Here is a 15,520-nt window from a genome sequence, read left to right as displayed (position 1 = left end):
ACTAAAGGTGTGAGCCACACTCCACTAATTACAAGTTTCATTACTGATGATATGCAAACTGTTCCTCAGAGGCAGTGAGTGTGTTTGACTAGCTTAATACGAGCATCTCTAGCTGCAGAATGCTTCTGACATGAGGAGCAAAAGGCACCACCCTGAAACTCTCACTCTAATACTCTGCACAGAGTCGGTTTCACACTCAATCAGTTACAATACAAAGCTGTAGACCTCAACTATCCTAACGCTATGAGAAAGATTAATTGTCAGGGTAAGAGAAGTGTCTTTTCCATCTATTCTTTCCAATTCATCCTCCTTACTCACCTTTTTAGCTCAATTTTGACTCAATACTGCCTTTGTGTCCATTAGTTATGGTAAATTCTGTAGATGTTTCCTCAATAAAATTATATTATGTACTCTAAAAGAGTAAAATCAATATAGACAAGTGGGGAATTGCCAAAACCACCAAAATGATCCCCTGGTGTCTGCTTGTCCTTTGATTCTTTTTTTGTTATTGGCAGTCTATTTCCGATACCTCTCTTAGGCCGTGTCCCCACCAGGACTGGTCCTGATAGGTAATTTGGGTATGCATACATAATTTATGGTCCTTTTAGAAGTTAATCCTTATAAATCTGGCCTCTCTTTCTAATATAGCCTGTTTAGTAGGGTCTCCATATAAAGGCTGGAGTAAGAGAGTTATCCTGACAAGCATTCATTGTGTACTTTAGAGAATGTTGTGTTAAGACACACACGTATTTATCTATTACTGCTTTTGTACAGCGCACTTATACAAGGACTGCAATGTCAATGGAGGTATTTAAACGAAGAAAAATCCAGTTACTGTCCATGAACAAATTAGTATTATGGTTCCATTGATGAAAGTGAAGTGCGTAATATGAATGAATATAATCCTTTGAATAGAAAATCAAATAACTGAGCTAATGAGATCTTAAGCTAAAACATTGCTCATTCCTTTAATTCCTACTAACTCAGACAATTTAACTCAGCCAAATCTGTTCAATCAGCAATCAGTTTCAAATAACGCCAATGTTCACAATAGTTTTTGACTGAGCTGATCAAAGTTTGTTGTGGACAAATATCGCCATTGAGGCTTGAAAAAAGTGAAGCACGCACAATTATGTAAGATTTATTGGTCATAGTTGCAGTGAAATATGAACAGTGGGGTACAAAATAATGTGGCAGAACTGATCCAAACAGTTTAATAATCTAAAACCAGACTGAAGCAGAGCAGAGCAAAAAGCCATTTGCAATACAATTATACCAATATTAATTTTGTTAATGCACTTAGAATATGTTTCCTATAGTAGAAGAGAAAATAAAATATGGATAGTTCTTTAACTTAATGATGAGTGCCACATTTCTTATTTTTATTTATTTATTTTGTGCATGCCAATAATGTGGGACAAGTGTGAGCATTCCCGAAATCAGGAAACGCCGCCTCGCAATTAATCTAGTCTGATGCTTGTGATTGCATTTTCTAATTATCATTCCAGCCTGTCCTTGAGTTTTAATAGCATTCTGGATATTAATCTTTGATGTGGTGTGCCTATTAAGCATTAAGGCCAGTGTGTCTTTTCAGAATTCTTCCAAACACTCCATTAAAGGATGAACGAGCATGCTGAGTCCATGCCAGATCCTATAGACTCAAGCTGAATTATCTTAACTTATTCAGCCTATTAAATCGCGGGGTGTATTAAAAAAAAAAGAGTTGTTTATGATTAGATTAAGTCATAGGCAGCTTATATAGCCTTCATGAAAAACTTAGATGTGAAGGGACAGAATAGTTAAATATGCTTTTAAAGTGTTGTCTGGGGCTGTTATTCTTAATCTTGGCTAAGACAGATTCTGGTGGGAGCTATGCTGTGCTCCATTTCTGTAATCTGCAAAATTATACATTCTTGTTTTGCTGAATAAGAATATCTTTGATCAGATATAAACTAGCTGTTCATCAGGATATGCTTCCTAGAAAAGTACAGCCGTGCACCACATTAGTCTGTATGAATTTGTATGCACATGCATCCCAAAATTGAACACGAAGGCTTCCCTGCTAATTTTAAACTGAGCACTGTAACTAAGCACTTTTATGGGCTCTCTGACATCAGTAGGACAGTAATTATAGGTGCAATGTGCAGCAGAGTCCTGGCTGGTAAACCTTTGTAAGAGGTCTAGCATGCATAAAACTTTGTTAATCACTTATACATTAGAGAATATACAGTAAACAGATAAATCGACCATCTGCTCTCTTTGTTGCTGCAACCTTGGCACAACGATGATAAATATGCCACCCTGTTTGCCTGCTTTTAACCCAACACTGTGCTGCCACCTATAACCTAAACATGACAATATTTGCCATTTACAGCAGAAGCAAACTTTATTTTCTGAAATCAGCCAACCTACTCTTTACATGCTTAGATAAAAGTGATGAAATGCAAATAAATGGATGAAATTTTCTTTGAAATCTATTAGATAAAATTTAAAAGCTTCCATAGGGAGAAAAAATTCCAGTTGGAGCCTGCCGTTATATTTAATTCACATGATCATACATGCAAATCTAGAGTCAAGAATATTAACACACATTAATACACGTATATAGACAGATTACAGGGTGGGACTACATAACTAAGCTTCCACCATCCAAAACCTCCACCCACACAAATATCGACCAAATTTGAAACTGCTGTCATTCAAACACCATTTTAAATACATATGTATAGTGTGTGTTGTAATGTAGAGGAATTCAACAAGTGAATATATTGAATGGGTACCATGAATACACACAGATAAATGAAGAGCAACTGAGAGATAAAAAGATAGAGAGAGGGCAAGGGAGGGTTACAAGGTCATATAACCATTGCTACGATGAGTCTTGCTGATCATTTGTACTCTTGTCGTTCATCTAATGTCACAATTTGTGACTGCTAAATGCAGCGACAAACTCTCCATGAGAACCGGGTTTGAGAAACCACTGTGATGTGATTGGCACTTGGAGTAGCTCCACTGATTGCCTGCTGGTATTGACAGACCGGCACAGACTGAGTGTAAATCCAACATGAGGGGCGTTGATGCACCAAAGATGCAGCAACTGTAAAAATCTCCACTTGGTGGAGCCCTAGACCTTCCCAAGTCTGCCTGCCTGCGCTGGCTGCAGTCTTTGGCAAACCTCAGCAAGCTTTACTCATGTTTTGAAATCCTCTAAGCAATTTTGTGATACAGTGCACACTTCCTAGTTGAAAAGCTACTCTAAAAGAGAGGTAGGGCCTTTTTTCTTGAAAGGGTATGTTGACAGGGAAAATAACACAAAATCTACTCTACTAATTTAAAAAAAAATACCTTGTTTATATTGGGATGCCTTGAGAAGGGGTGTATACATTTTAACAAGGTAATAATTACAGTTGACCTAAACATCTGTCTTAATGCTGTGTGAAGAAAAGTCACAGCCAAACCTTATATAAATGAACACCGTCTAAAGATGCCCTGAAAAAATAAATGTACCAGAATTGAATTAAAACTCATCTATTAAAATGACCACACTTGTTCCATTATTTTGTCCTCAATATACTCTTCTCTGTTTATTTTTTTTCCTCTGTAAGACACAGTGTCCCCCCTCCAAATAAATATTCATGTTTAATCCTTAAAAACCAGCTGTATGCTTGCTCATGAGTGCCTCTGCGTCTGTGTTGGAGAATAGATTCCCACCTCTTTTCATTTCAACGCTGAAAGGTCAGTCCATATCTGACAATAATTCAGGGAGCGTGTTAGTGGCTAATTTGCACTAAACAATAATGGCATTACATGGATGACCTGGTGCATGTTACTACATCCTAATATATTACTTTGGTCACTGTAAAGCTGTCTGCGTGTGAGGCTAGCACACACAGGACAACAGCCTAAAAAAAAAAAAGAGAGAAAGAAGAAAAAGAGAGTAAGGGGTGGATTAAGTTTGTGGAGGATATGCACATGCACATCAACCACTGATGGCTGCTCTGGTTGCGCTGTTCGAAACCCCATGATAAACACCTCCATGCGTTTTCTAGAGATATGAATGGTACACTGGCTCTCCATCAAATCTACCCATGCCACATCACGAGTATGATCGCCTTCACTGCCTCTCAGCAGACAGACAAATGTGTCCTCACTCACACACACACACACACACACACACACAAAGACCTACACTTGAACAGTTCACACACACACAGCAGACACACACACTTCGTGACGTTCATATAAATTCCGAAAAACTGCACACAGACAGGTGCATGTATCAAAAGGTACATATTTAGTATGAGCGTCCACTGGTTCACAGTATAGAGTCAGTATAGCACTTAGTTGGATGATGCACTTTTCAATTGTGTGTTAGTTAATGCTAGTCTTCATAGACAGCACAGTATGACCCCGAGCAAAAACACCCACCTTAAACTTACATATGCAGCATTATCCACTGTGTGACAGGTGTCAAGGGCTGAATATCATTCGATTTAAAAGGGATGAGCAGATGCTAAAAACACTAATTTGTATTTTTTTTTAGGTTTGTTTTATCAGGCATTATAATGAGCTTAAAGTTCCAAATCATATATCAAAAGACATATTTTTAAGAATCTACTCATGTTCTACAACATGCAATTTTTTTCATTGTCAGACATAACATGTATTACATTTTTAAAGCCAATTTCAAATCAGAGTAGCATCAAATCGAATTACTTTTTAGTTCTTAGTTCAGCTGATTTAGCTGTTACCAGCCTCTTTGAAGTTGCAACACTTATTTTCATGAGATATCCACTCTGCTGCATTAGTCTAGCTTTGTCACAGTGCAAGGAGCAGATGATCCCCCTGGAGTCTTGAGGCAGACAAAATATAAATATATCCTAAAACATTAATCAGAAAAAGTCCTTACCTTTTGGGTTTTTTTACAGCTTAGCATCCATCTGTGTCTGAGAGTGCACAGTGCTGTGTTCCTACTCCTTAGCAGTGCTTAGCGGTGGAGAATCTGACTCCTCACGGCAGTGCTTACATTCCAAGACTGACAACAGCACAGCTGGTGTGAATGTGTATGGGAGTGTGTGTGTGCGAAAGAGAGAGAGCGAGTGAGCGAGAGAGAGAGAGCTTGCCTGCTTCCCTCCCTCACTCTATGCTTCTCTCTTTCTCTCTGCCCTCCCTCGCTGCATTTCTGTTCCCCGCTCTCTGGCTTCTCTCCCCTTTCCTCTTCTACACTTTCTTTCTATCATCTTCTCCCTCTCTCTCTCTTTTTCCTCCTCCTCCTCCTCCTCCTCCTCCTCCTTTCTCTATCCCCTCCTCTCTGTTTCTCTAGCAGTGAATCTCTTCTGGCGGTGGATGTCACTGAGGCTGAAGCTGAGGCGACTCTGCCCCTGATTGGCTGCCATTCACAAGTTAGCGATAAAGAAAAAAGGGAGAGAGAAAAAAGGGAAGAAAAGCAGAGGGAGGGTAAAAAGGGGGGAGGGGTAAGGGACAAAATAGTGCCCTTACATCCCAGTGAGCATCAGTTGACTGTGGAATAGAGAAACAGGGGAGGTTAGAGGCTGAAGAAGAGGGTGGACTCTGGGAAGGCACACAGAGAGTGTGTTTTTTTCTTTTCTTTTCTTTTTCTTTTTTCTTGCTGTAAATGCATCCAGAAAGCTCTCTACATAAGAGGCTGCACTGAAAGCGATCGCTGTGACGGATCAGCTGTGTGATGTTTGATGTCCAAAGCAATCGGCCCCATCTAATCTTCTTTCAATGACAGTGGATTGAAGGAGAAAAAGGCCATAACTTGTAAATCATCCATGCAGTAATGTGGGGGGTGGGATGTGGGGGTGTAGGGGGATGGAGGGAGGTGAAAGGGGGGGATGTTTTTTACCCTGTTCATCTTCATCTTCATCTTCGTCTTTCGTCCCACTCTGACTTGGCCAGCAGTAGGTGGCAGGTGCACACGCAGTCCAGGCACTCTGTCATCTCTTCTCATTACATGCCCCATGTCTGATACATATCAATATGTTTCCATACAGCGCACGCTATTTTGGTGTGAGGGGGTTATATAGCACTTTAATTCAAGTGAAGGGAACAGAGAGGGGGACAATATATCATGGAGGTGTTTGATACTGAGAAGTGAGACAGAGAGAAGCGCAGCGAGTTATATGTTACGAGATGCCGATATCCGTCCTCAACATGTACCTTGAGCAGATAAACGGTCGGAGGAAGTGATTTTGAAATGCATGGGATGCCACTCAGAGCTGCACTCTTGATGAATAATTTAAGAATAGCAGCGGTTTCACTGGCCAACCTCATCTGAGCTTAAGTTTTATCTCCCAATATCAGTGTGAATAGATTATCAGCTCAAACTCTCTGCACCAGATAAATAAAAATGCAAACAGGCCAAACTAATTAACATCGGAACAAGCGGCGAGGTAGCCTCCCTCTGATACCGAGCCAAGTCCTCACACTTCATAATTCACTCCCTCGTTGTGTTTATGGCGCTGAAAGATTAAGAAGTAGGTGCGCGTTTGTTATTTGTTCATATGTGCACATGTTGGCGTGTGTACTGTATTTGTATGTATGACTGGGGGAGGAGAGGTGTGTCATGTTTACTTATACCCATGTGTGTGCGGGATTGATGCTCATGTATCTCCTAGTGTGTGTGTGTGTGTGAGTGTGTGTATGTGTGTGTGTGGTGTTCCTCACTAACAGCCGCTGGGAAAAAAAGCAGGCTATTTTGTACATTTCTGCATAGAATTAGTATTAATTTACTTGCTATTTACACTCCTGGGACGTTAATTACACTGTTGTTACGCAGCCCAAACAACTCTGTGCAAACATCAGAGAACAAGAACAAGCATTGTACCCAACTGTTTGAGGAAATTCAGAAACACGTTTTTCGGAGCCAGCATCCTGACTTACCTCACACATACACCCAAAAGACACACACACACACACACACACACACACACACACACACACACACAGAAATCCCAATCTTCTCATTTTAATTTCACAGGCTTACCAGGCAAATTATTTCCAAATTCCCGTTGTTTTTATTCCCCTTCCTGATGAGGACTCCATTACATTAAATCAAAGTTTTCCAGACTGAGGAAACAGCTTCCTTAAGTAAGGGTGCCTCCTGATCCTCTCCCAATTCTCGGTGTCAGCTCCCATCAGCGTCACAAGCTTGTTGCACTCGCACTCTCCTCCACAGTCCTAGCTGCTGCTGATTAGTTCTCTGATTTCCCTCACCCTCCCAAAGGAACGCTCCAGTGCGGATGTCTACCCACTGTTTGCTGTGCTAGCGTAACAACTGCGGATGCTCATAGGTCATCGATATAGCTCCGTGTATGGCGATGACAAGACCACATTCACTGATCTCCGAAAACTGCAATCCTGTCTTTTTTTGCTGGGTTTTAGCGGCCACATGGAAATCCTTTACAAACAAGCAAAAAGCTTTACTGTGCCGACTACATAAAATGGTAAACTATCTATCTTTCTCTCACTATTTTATATTTGTTTTAATTTTTTTTAAATATATATTTTTCAAACTTGATATAATTTAGCTCAATACAAAATATAACAGATGTTCAATATAATTAAACTAACATGGCGAAAAGAGCCATTGCTAACTGTTAAGCTAAGTAACGTTAGCAGATCTACGCTGGGGGCTGGCTAACTACAGTGGCTAACGACTGGGTTTCCATTATGTGCAGCCACTTTTCAAATTTACAGAAACTGGCCTCCGAAACAACAAATAATGTGCTTTTATTATGTGTAAAGGAGGAAGAGGAATGGCTTAACATAAGAAACAATGAGCACGAGACCACATGAAGATGAGCAAGAGAGAGAGGGGTAAGCCATTGCTAACTGCTAAGCTAAAGTAATAGCAGGACTTAATTGCATGTTAACAAGTGTGGGATTAACAAAAAGTTGCTAAAAGAAGGTGAGAGCTATGAGTGGTTGAGGACTAATTAAAGGGTTAAGATGTAAAGCAAATGATTAGCTTCTGTAATGAAGAATATAACAACACTAGCATGGTTGAAAGCAGCAAGAATGCTACTATTGTGACAGAAAAGCCAACTGGCAACTGGAAATAATACGATACGCTGGCTTATATCAGTGCATCAGGTATCATCTGTTATTAATTATATAGTATCTGTTCAAAGGCTATCAAATAAACATCTAATTGTTTATGTGTATATGGTGTTTAAGCTGCCACTCTGATCTCATGAGGTGGACAGAGGTGGTGCATTAATATTTTTTAGCAAAGTATATTGGGAAACTAAATAATTTCCACATGAACACAGAGTACCTCATTTTGTTAGAGTGGTCCACTGCCGAGCAAAATGTCAACAACCCTTCAGTCAAACAAAGTATTTCTGCTTTCACTTAGTTGCTAGGTGCTAAGTTTGAAACTGCCACAGCAGTAATGGCACTGTCGTTTTAGAGTGTGACACATAAATCAGCAATGGTGCATGTCGAAGCAGTGGACACAAGAAGAGCAAATAGCCACTTTAATTATTTTGGACAACTTGGTAAAAGAACAAATACAAATTGTATGCTTACTTGTCTTGCATTAAGTTTGATTTATTATAAAATCTGTGCACAAATGTAGCTGCTAAAGAGGCTTATACTAGTCCTTCTGCTGCATAACGAACATAACGTTTGGAGCCCTTATAGTATTTTTTTTTTTTAAATCAGGTGTAATAAAAGTCAATTTAATTTTAGAAAGTAATGAGTTGTTAAAATGTTTTTGTACTTCTATGTATGTGCAACCTTATCAAGTGGAAAATTAAGGAGGAAAATAGAAAGGAAAAGTAAGAGTGGAAGAAATACACATTTTAAAATAGAGTAATATGGAAGGCACCGAGTCTTTTTGATTGTGTCATCGTTTTATTTAGCACACACAATGTTGTGATTCAGCTGTTTTTCCAATGAAGGTGAACATTTTTAATCCAAAGGGAGACTATTAAGATTCATAATAATGTAACAGTACTCGTAGGCCAAGTTTGACTTCATAATCAAGCATATTTTATCATAAACTGGGATTATAATGAGTCATTGAATGTGTCAGCATCAAAGGTATAAAGGATTGGCCAGTACCTGTAGGTGTCTGTTCATGAGATTTTTCTGATATTACACTATAATTACACTCAAGGCTGGCAGGATTGGAAGTCACACTGTGACCTCTAATGACTCAGTTTCATTTACATACATTTTACAGATTTACTGGAGCTGATGCTCTTATCCAGACCAACTTATCCCTGGTAAGGAGGTACTCTAAAGGTTCAGGTCCTCGCTCAAGGACACCTTGACAGTTAACATTTTGTTAATGGACACATGTTCCCTATTACAGGGAATGAACGTGTAACCATGTTGGTTCTATGACCTCTTGCCCATCCTGGTGCTTGAGAAATACATTTTAAAGGTTATTCAGAAGTCATCTTCACTTAGGGTGTAAGCTTTATTATTAGTAGTATTTCATTATGCACCTATGGATCCCTCAAAAGGACATTGTGGGGGAGAAAAATATATAGATAGGTAAAAATACTAACAAGCAAAACAATTGTTCCCTGATACTTTTTCTCTCGAAAAATATTTGAAAATAAATAAAAAAGTACTTTTGGTCAAAGTGAGAAGAAGAAGAAGAAGAAGAGAGGGAACAAGTAATTTGTAAAATTACAGAAGAAATTTATAGTAAGTACTTCAATAAGTTAACATTCACTAATAAAACATTATAGCTTTGGTAACGTGACTCTTTCTGCTTCCTTAAGTCTGTATTGATTTTATTAGCAACATTTGGGAGCTTACTGGGCAACGCTAACTAGCTTATTTTAGCATGCTAACAGTTGTGTCTGTGTCATTACCTCTAACGTTACTTAAGGCGCATTTTAACAGCCTGTTCGGGAATGTTGCGCCATTATTCTGAGCCTAAAAGGACATGTAACGTTTCTCGGGGAAGACAATTATTATTATTATTTTTATTTTTTTTAACAATTTATTATTATTTTTCTTACTCATTTTTCTTTACCCGGGATTTCCACCGGGTCTGTCAGCGGCGCGGAACAGCTGTGCCACGGTTTAGCTCCGTCCTCTGCAGCGTCAACTCACACCGGGAGCGTTATGGCAGCGGAGCGGAGCATGCTCTGGGAGAGAAATCTGCCTTTTAAAATGAAGTTGCACTGTTAATACAGTAATTATGGCAGCCCAATCAAATTCCAAGTGACTTTAGTCTACCGTAATTACTGTAGTAGCAGCACAACTAAACTGCCCGTTTTTTTTAACTTGCTCAAATTTAGTTGATTTGGTAATTTTCTTTGATTTTTGTGCTTATATCATGTGTCAGTAGGCTACATAGCTAGATGGTGTCTTTATCTGTCTGTTTTATTCGTGTTTGTTGCTTAAATACGATCGGGAGGCTGCACGGGTTGTTTTATTTTGAAAGACGGACATTTTATTATGCCGATTCTGTGTCTGACTTCCTGTCTGGTGCAATCTGCTCTGTTGAGCTTGTCGCGAGTTAGAAACTGCTCCGTCAAAAATAGAAATGCTGCGGATTGATAGCGCTGCGACGCGGAGAGCCGCTGCTGGGACGTTGCTGGGACGTTGCTGGGACGTTGCTGGGACGCTCCTGGTGGAAATACTCTCATTGATTATAGTGGCACCTATCAGCTCCGGTGACCGCGGCACAGCCGTAAAGTGCCGTTGACGGACACAGTGGAAATTGGGCTTTAGGGGCTCAGTAGGCCTCTGGTCTCTGGAAAACAATTAAGTTGTATTTGGGCCACTCTGATAAAGTTAATTTCCTGTCCAGCAAATGCTACATACACTGTAGTATTTTTCATGCTTTTCAGCAAAAGCATTGCCTTTCTGGAGGCAGTAGTGTTGGATAGTCACATGCAATGATTAATTGTAAACCCTGCCTGCTACTAGGCTCTCTTTCTATGTATAACCACTTACATTTTTCTCTAACATTTTGATAGATAGTGTAGGGTCTTTATTTAAAATGTAAGTCACCAACAAATATTACCCTGCCGACTCACCTTCCAGTTTCATATTCCAATGACCAATTAATTGAGAGAAGTATGTGAATATGTAGTCCAAATCACTAAATACCCTACAGTTAGGATATGTTTGTGTAAATAAATTAAGATTAACACCAAAACTGTACAAACAATGCAGCATATTACTCCCAGCAGTTGATCACAAAATGTATTACATGTTACTTTTGGAAGAAACTTCCATCACTGGTGGGCACAAATTCCCCACTAATGTACAGTGACATTTGTGTGGTGTGAGGTTGTGTGTAGGAAGAAGTGCTGGATGATGGTTTCACAAGAAAAGCCCTGAGGATGCTCCTGTCCCAGCCAAAGTGATGACACTTCACTCAGTCTGTGAACACTTACTTATGGAGGTGCTCAGCAGGCGATACATCTGCTTTTATTGACTAAATTGCCACTATCATAAAAATTTCACAGTCCGCTCCCCCCTTGTGGGCATTTACCAGATTTTGTAGTACAGCACTCAGCTGAGGAAATAATTCATTTATGACCAGAGAAATAATTATGCTTCGTGTCTTTGTTTTGTTTTAATGCATTTTGCTGTCACATGTATTCCTGAAAAGTAAGCAAAGATCAATAAATTATGAAAAACTAATTCAATATAATTAAGAAATAATGAAATACTGGCGATGGAGTTTTAAGCCATTTCACATGATTTCACACACAAAAATAAGAAGCACAAAGAACGACAAATACTGAGAAATTCAGTAAATACAACACTTCCATGTTATCAGCTTTCTATAGCACCTAGAGTTGGAAAGTAAACCCTTATTTGGTGCAAACATACATTGCTATGATGCCATTATCATGAAGAAATCAAATGTCTCCCTTTGACTATTGTGTGCAAAGTCAACCTTATAGATTACACTTGAAAACACATTTCCTGTGTGGACATACTGAATGAATGGACTGTTAACCCTGACTTTCCTGAGGGCCTGCATCAACTTTTTGAAGCATCTCTTTCTTTCTTTTTTCCAACTGTATTGAAACTTTTCTATTAGTGAAATTTCTTGTGAACACTGTTCCACTGTGAAGTGGAGGGCATGCGGAGGTGTATGGAGGTGTTTACACCCTGTGTAGATTATTGTAAAGATGGATGCTGGTGGATGCTTTGTCACAAGTGGAGTCCATCACCTATTTTTTCATTTTATTTTTTTGGCTTTTTGCCCTTTTAATATTTCATTATTCTGTGTGTTGGGCAGTAGATATCCTTGACACTAATGGTAAACAAACGTCTTCTGCCATCATTTAATTTAATCAGCATTTTCCCTAGCTTGATTGCTTTGGGGTGTTGGAATGGCCACGGGAGGAGGAAGCATGGTGCTAACCCAATTAATTACAATATTACAGAACATTTGGACCCAATTAAACAAATATTTAAAAGACTTATATTTCACAAGAGTTCCCATATTTTTTTCACTTCCCAATGATCCAAACAGAACAACTTTTTTACAAACATCCTAGTTTCTAACATGACTTTGTCGCCAGATTCAAGTTGGGTACATTTAAAAAAAATGGGGAGCAACTACTGTGACCATAAATGACAGCAAAATGCAGCAGAGACTCTCACACCGAGCTGAAATGAAAAAAGTTCACATAAATTGGGTAAATAACATAAATAAAATATGTATTTTCTTTTTGGCGGGGACTCCTTGGAAACGTTAACATTTCCGAATAGCACCACACAGAGGGCTCCCAACGCAAATGATTATTGATGTTATTGAGATGTATGGCGTCATTTTTGCCATTAGTCATTTATTTATATATTTTTATTTAATTTTTTTTTAAAAATCTGGTGATTTTACATTTCCTGTCAAGGGCAATGTTTTCATCTTGCAAGACGCATTTATGGTGAATCCATTCCACACCTCTCTCTCTCTCTCTCTCTCTCTCTCTCTCTCTCTCTCTCTCTCTCTCTCTCTCTCTCTCTCTCTCTCTCTCTCTCTCTCTCTCTCCACTCTCGTTCTAACCAAAATTAACTTGATTTGTTGGAGGCTTGCTTTTCAAGGTAAGGCTTTGCAACACCTACGGGTAAAACATTCCCCCTCACTGTATCCAACTGTGCTGCTGTTACATCACACACTTCTTGACTGTTCTCTTGAGCGGCGAGCTGTACGCCAGTGATTTCTGAAAAATGGAGTCAAAAGAGAGAGGCTCAGGCAAGTGCAGAACTTTTCTGTCCTCCTTCTGGCAGTGAGAGTAATTACACAATCACTGTTGATGACATCGCCACAGACCCCTGATGCTTTTCACGTGAGGCCAGTACCCGTCCTATCACTGAAGACAGTCCACCCTGGTCGACTGTTACAAACCAGTCATTGCTGGTTGATGTAAAACATCACTAATGACAAAATACAGAGATTTACCTGGCGGTGAGAACTAGTTTGGCGAGGGCTTGAATGTAGCGGATGTTCATTTACAGTATATGTAAACGTCCTAAGATTACAAGTAAAATTGTGTTGTTACTCAATATAAAAAGCAGACCTGGACATGATAACTAGGGATGCACCGAAATGAAAATTATTGTCCGAAACCGAAAATGAGGAAACCAAGGCCGAAAACCGAAACACCGAAATAAATTATTATGCCAATTATTAGTACCATTGCATTTATGGCTATGACTGTGTAATAACCTCACTAAAATCAAGGCATTGCAATTCAAAGAATAAATCAATTACAAAAGTATGAAAATATTTATTTAGCACTGACATTATAACAATGCACAATATAAAATAAAATAAAATTCAAAATAAAATGTTAAACTTGACACATTGAATGATAATGTGCAGGCCTATAACTGACTGACCTGCTGAAAGTTTGTAAAATTAAATATGTTCTCTCATAAAAACACAAAGTGCATTTAAGTCGAGTGTATTTTAAAATGTTCTCTGTAGGACTACTACAACAAAGTGCATTCAGAACAAGTGCAACTGCTGAAAGATATAACAATATTTTCTCTGTAGGCCTACAACATAACAGTGTATCAAAAGATCTCATCTGGTGCAGAGAGATGAGTCCTTTTTTCTGCGCTCTGCTCGCCTTCTCCTGCGCTGTGCGCTTCTCCGTCTCCAAACGGGTTCTCTACATCCATCGCGGCCTGGATTATTTCTTGTGCGCGCTGCTTTAATCCCACATCCAAGTAATGATCTTTATAACGCGGATCAATTACAGTCGCGATGAAGTGCAGAGGATCCGAATAGATCTCACTGAAACGTGTGCTGACAGACTCTAAGAGTGTACTTTTCATTGTTTTCACTCCGTGGTCCGTCTCAACCTCTTTGCTTAGAAGACGCTTTAGTGCTGCAATTGAAGGAATAATGTCTGCTATAGATGCATCAGAGGAACTGATCTCTTTAGTTAGCTGTTTCGGCCGTGTTGTTTTGGTGATAAAAGTATTTTGGCCGAAAACTGAAAATGCGCTTTTGGGCCATTTTCAGCCGAAAATTTTCGGTGGCCGAATTGTCGGTGCATCCCTAATCATAACTACACCTAAAACTGATTTGACTTTGACTTGAATGTGAATCCTCCAATTTGAGGTTTTCATCATACACTGTTCACCCATGAGAATTGTTGTATTAATTAATCAACCATGTTTGAATAGAACAAGGCACAGCAATTGAAAATAAAGCTTAGTAGTGAAGTTGATTGGTATACAAAGTTTGAAGGCACGCAATGTAACTGGAAAGTGGTCGAAACAAGAGGAAACTTCTCCACCTGTTTTTGTCAATGTGTACATACAGACATCTTTCCAGCATCACTGTCAGATTATATTGGTGAAAGTTACAGGTTCACTTACCATAAAGACAGACATCCAAAATAACAGCAAAGCAGCAAATTATAATTGACAATGTTGGCCTGAGGGGTAAAAGCAGGAAGAAATGCAGCCTCAACTATCCCTGCAGACAGCCTCAAGTGCCCCTAAAGGTCTTTATCAGCTATCAGTTGGCGGTAGAGGGTGACTAAAGTTGCAGTGTGTCATCTGATCGTCTGTATCTGGTGCATTTGAGTTAGTGTTAACAACTGACACGTTTATGTTCCCATGAGGTTTCACCATGGCTGTCTTCCCTTCTCTCCCATGTCCATGAATAACACACTTAGGGCCTGATTTACTAAGATCCCAAATAAAGGGTACTATTGCGTGCACAGTGCGTGTGTTTTGCGGGTGATCTACTAAGAATAACTGTGTAAATGAAAACAGGTACAACAGGGTGGAGACAGCAGTATTTAAATGAGGGTTTTGCGTGTCTTTATGGAGAGTTTGGATGAGCAGAAAGCTGCAAGCGCAAAATTAGATGTGATCAGGTTCTAGTGGAAGAGGTTAAGAAGTATATTGATTTATGCCAAAAACAGCTGAAACGTACTAAATGGACAGTGCGTATTAACTTGCACATTTGAAAGACGCAAACCTCAGTGTGCTGCGTTAGTAGATCAGCTTGCACATTTTTTGCAGGTGATGTCAATTTTGCACA

The sequence above is a fragment of the Scomber scombrus genome, chromosome 20 (genome assembly GCF_963691925.1).
Source record: "Scomber scombrus chromosome 20, fScoSco1.1, whole genome shotgun sequence".
Taxonomy (NCBI): Eukaryota; Metazoa; Chordata; class Actinopteri; order Scombriformes; family Scombridae; genus Scomber; species Scomber scombrus.
Note: the sequence above shows the minus strand (reverse complement) of the source record.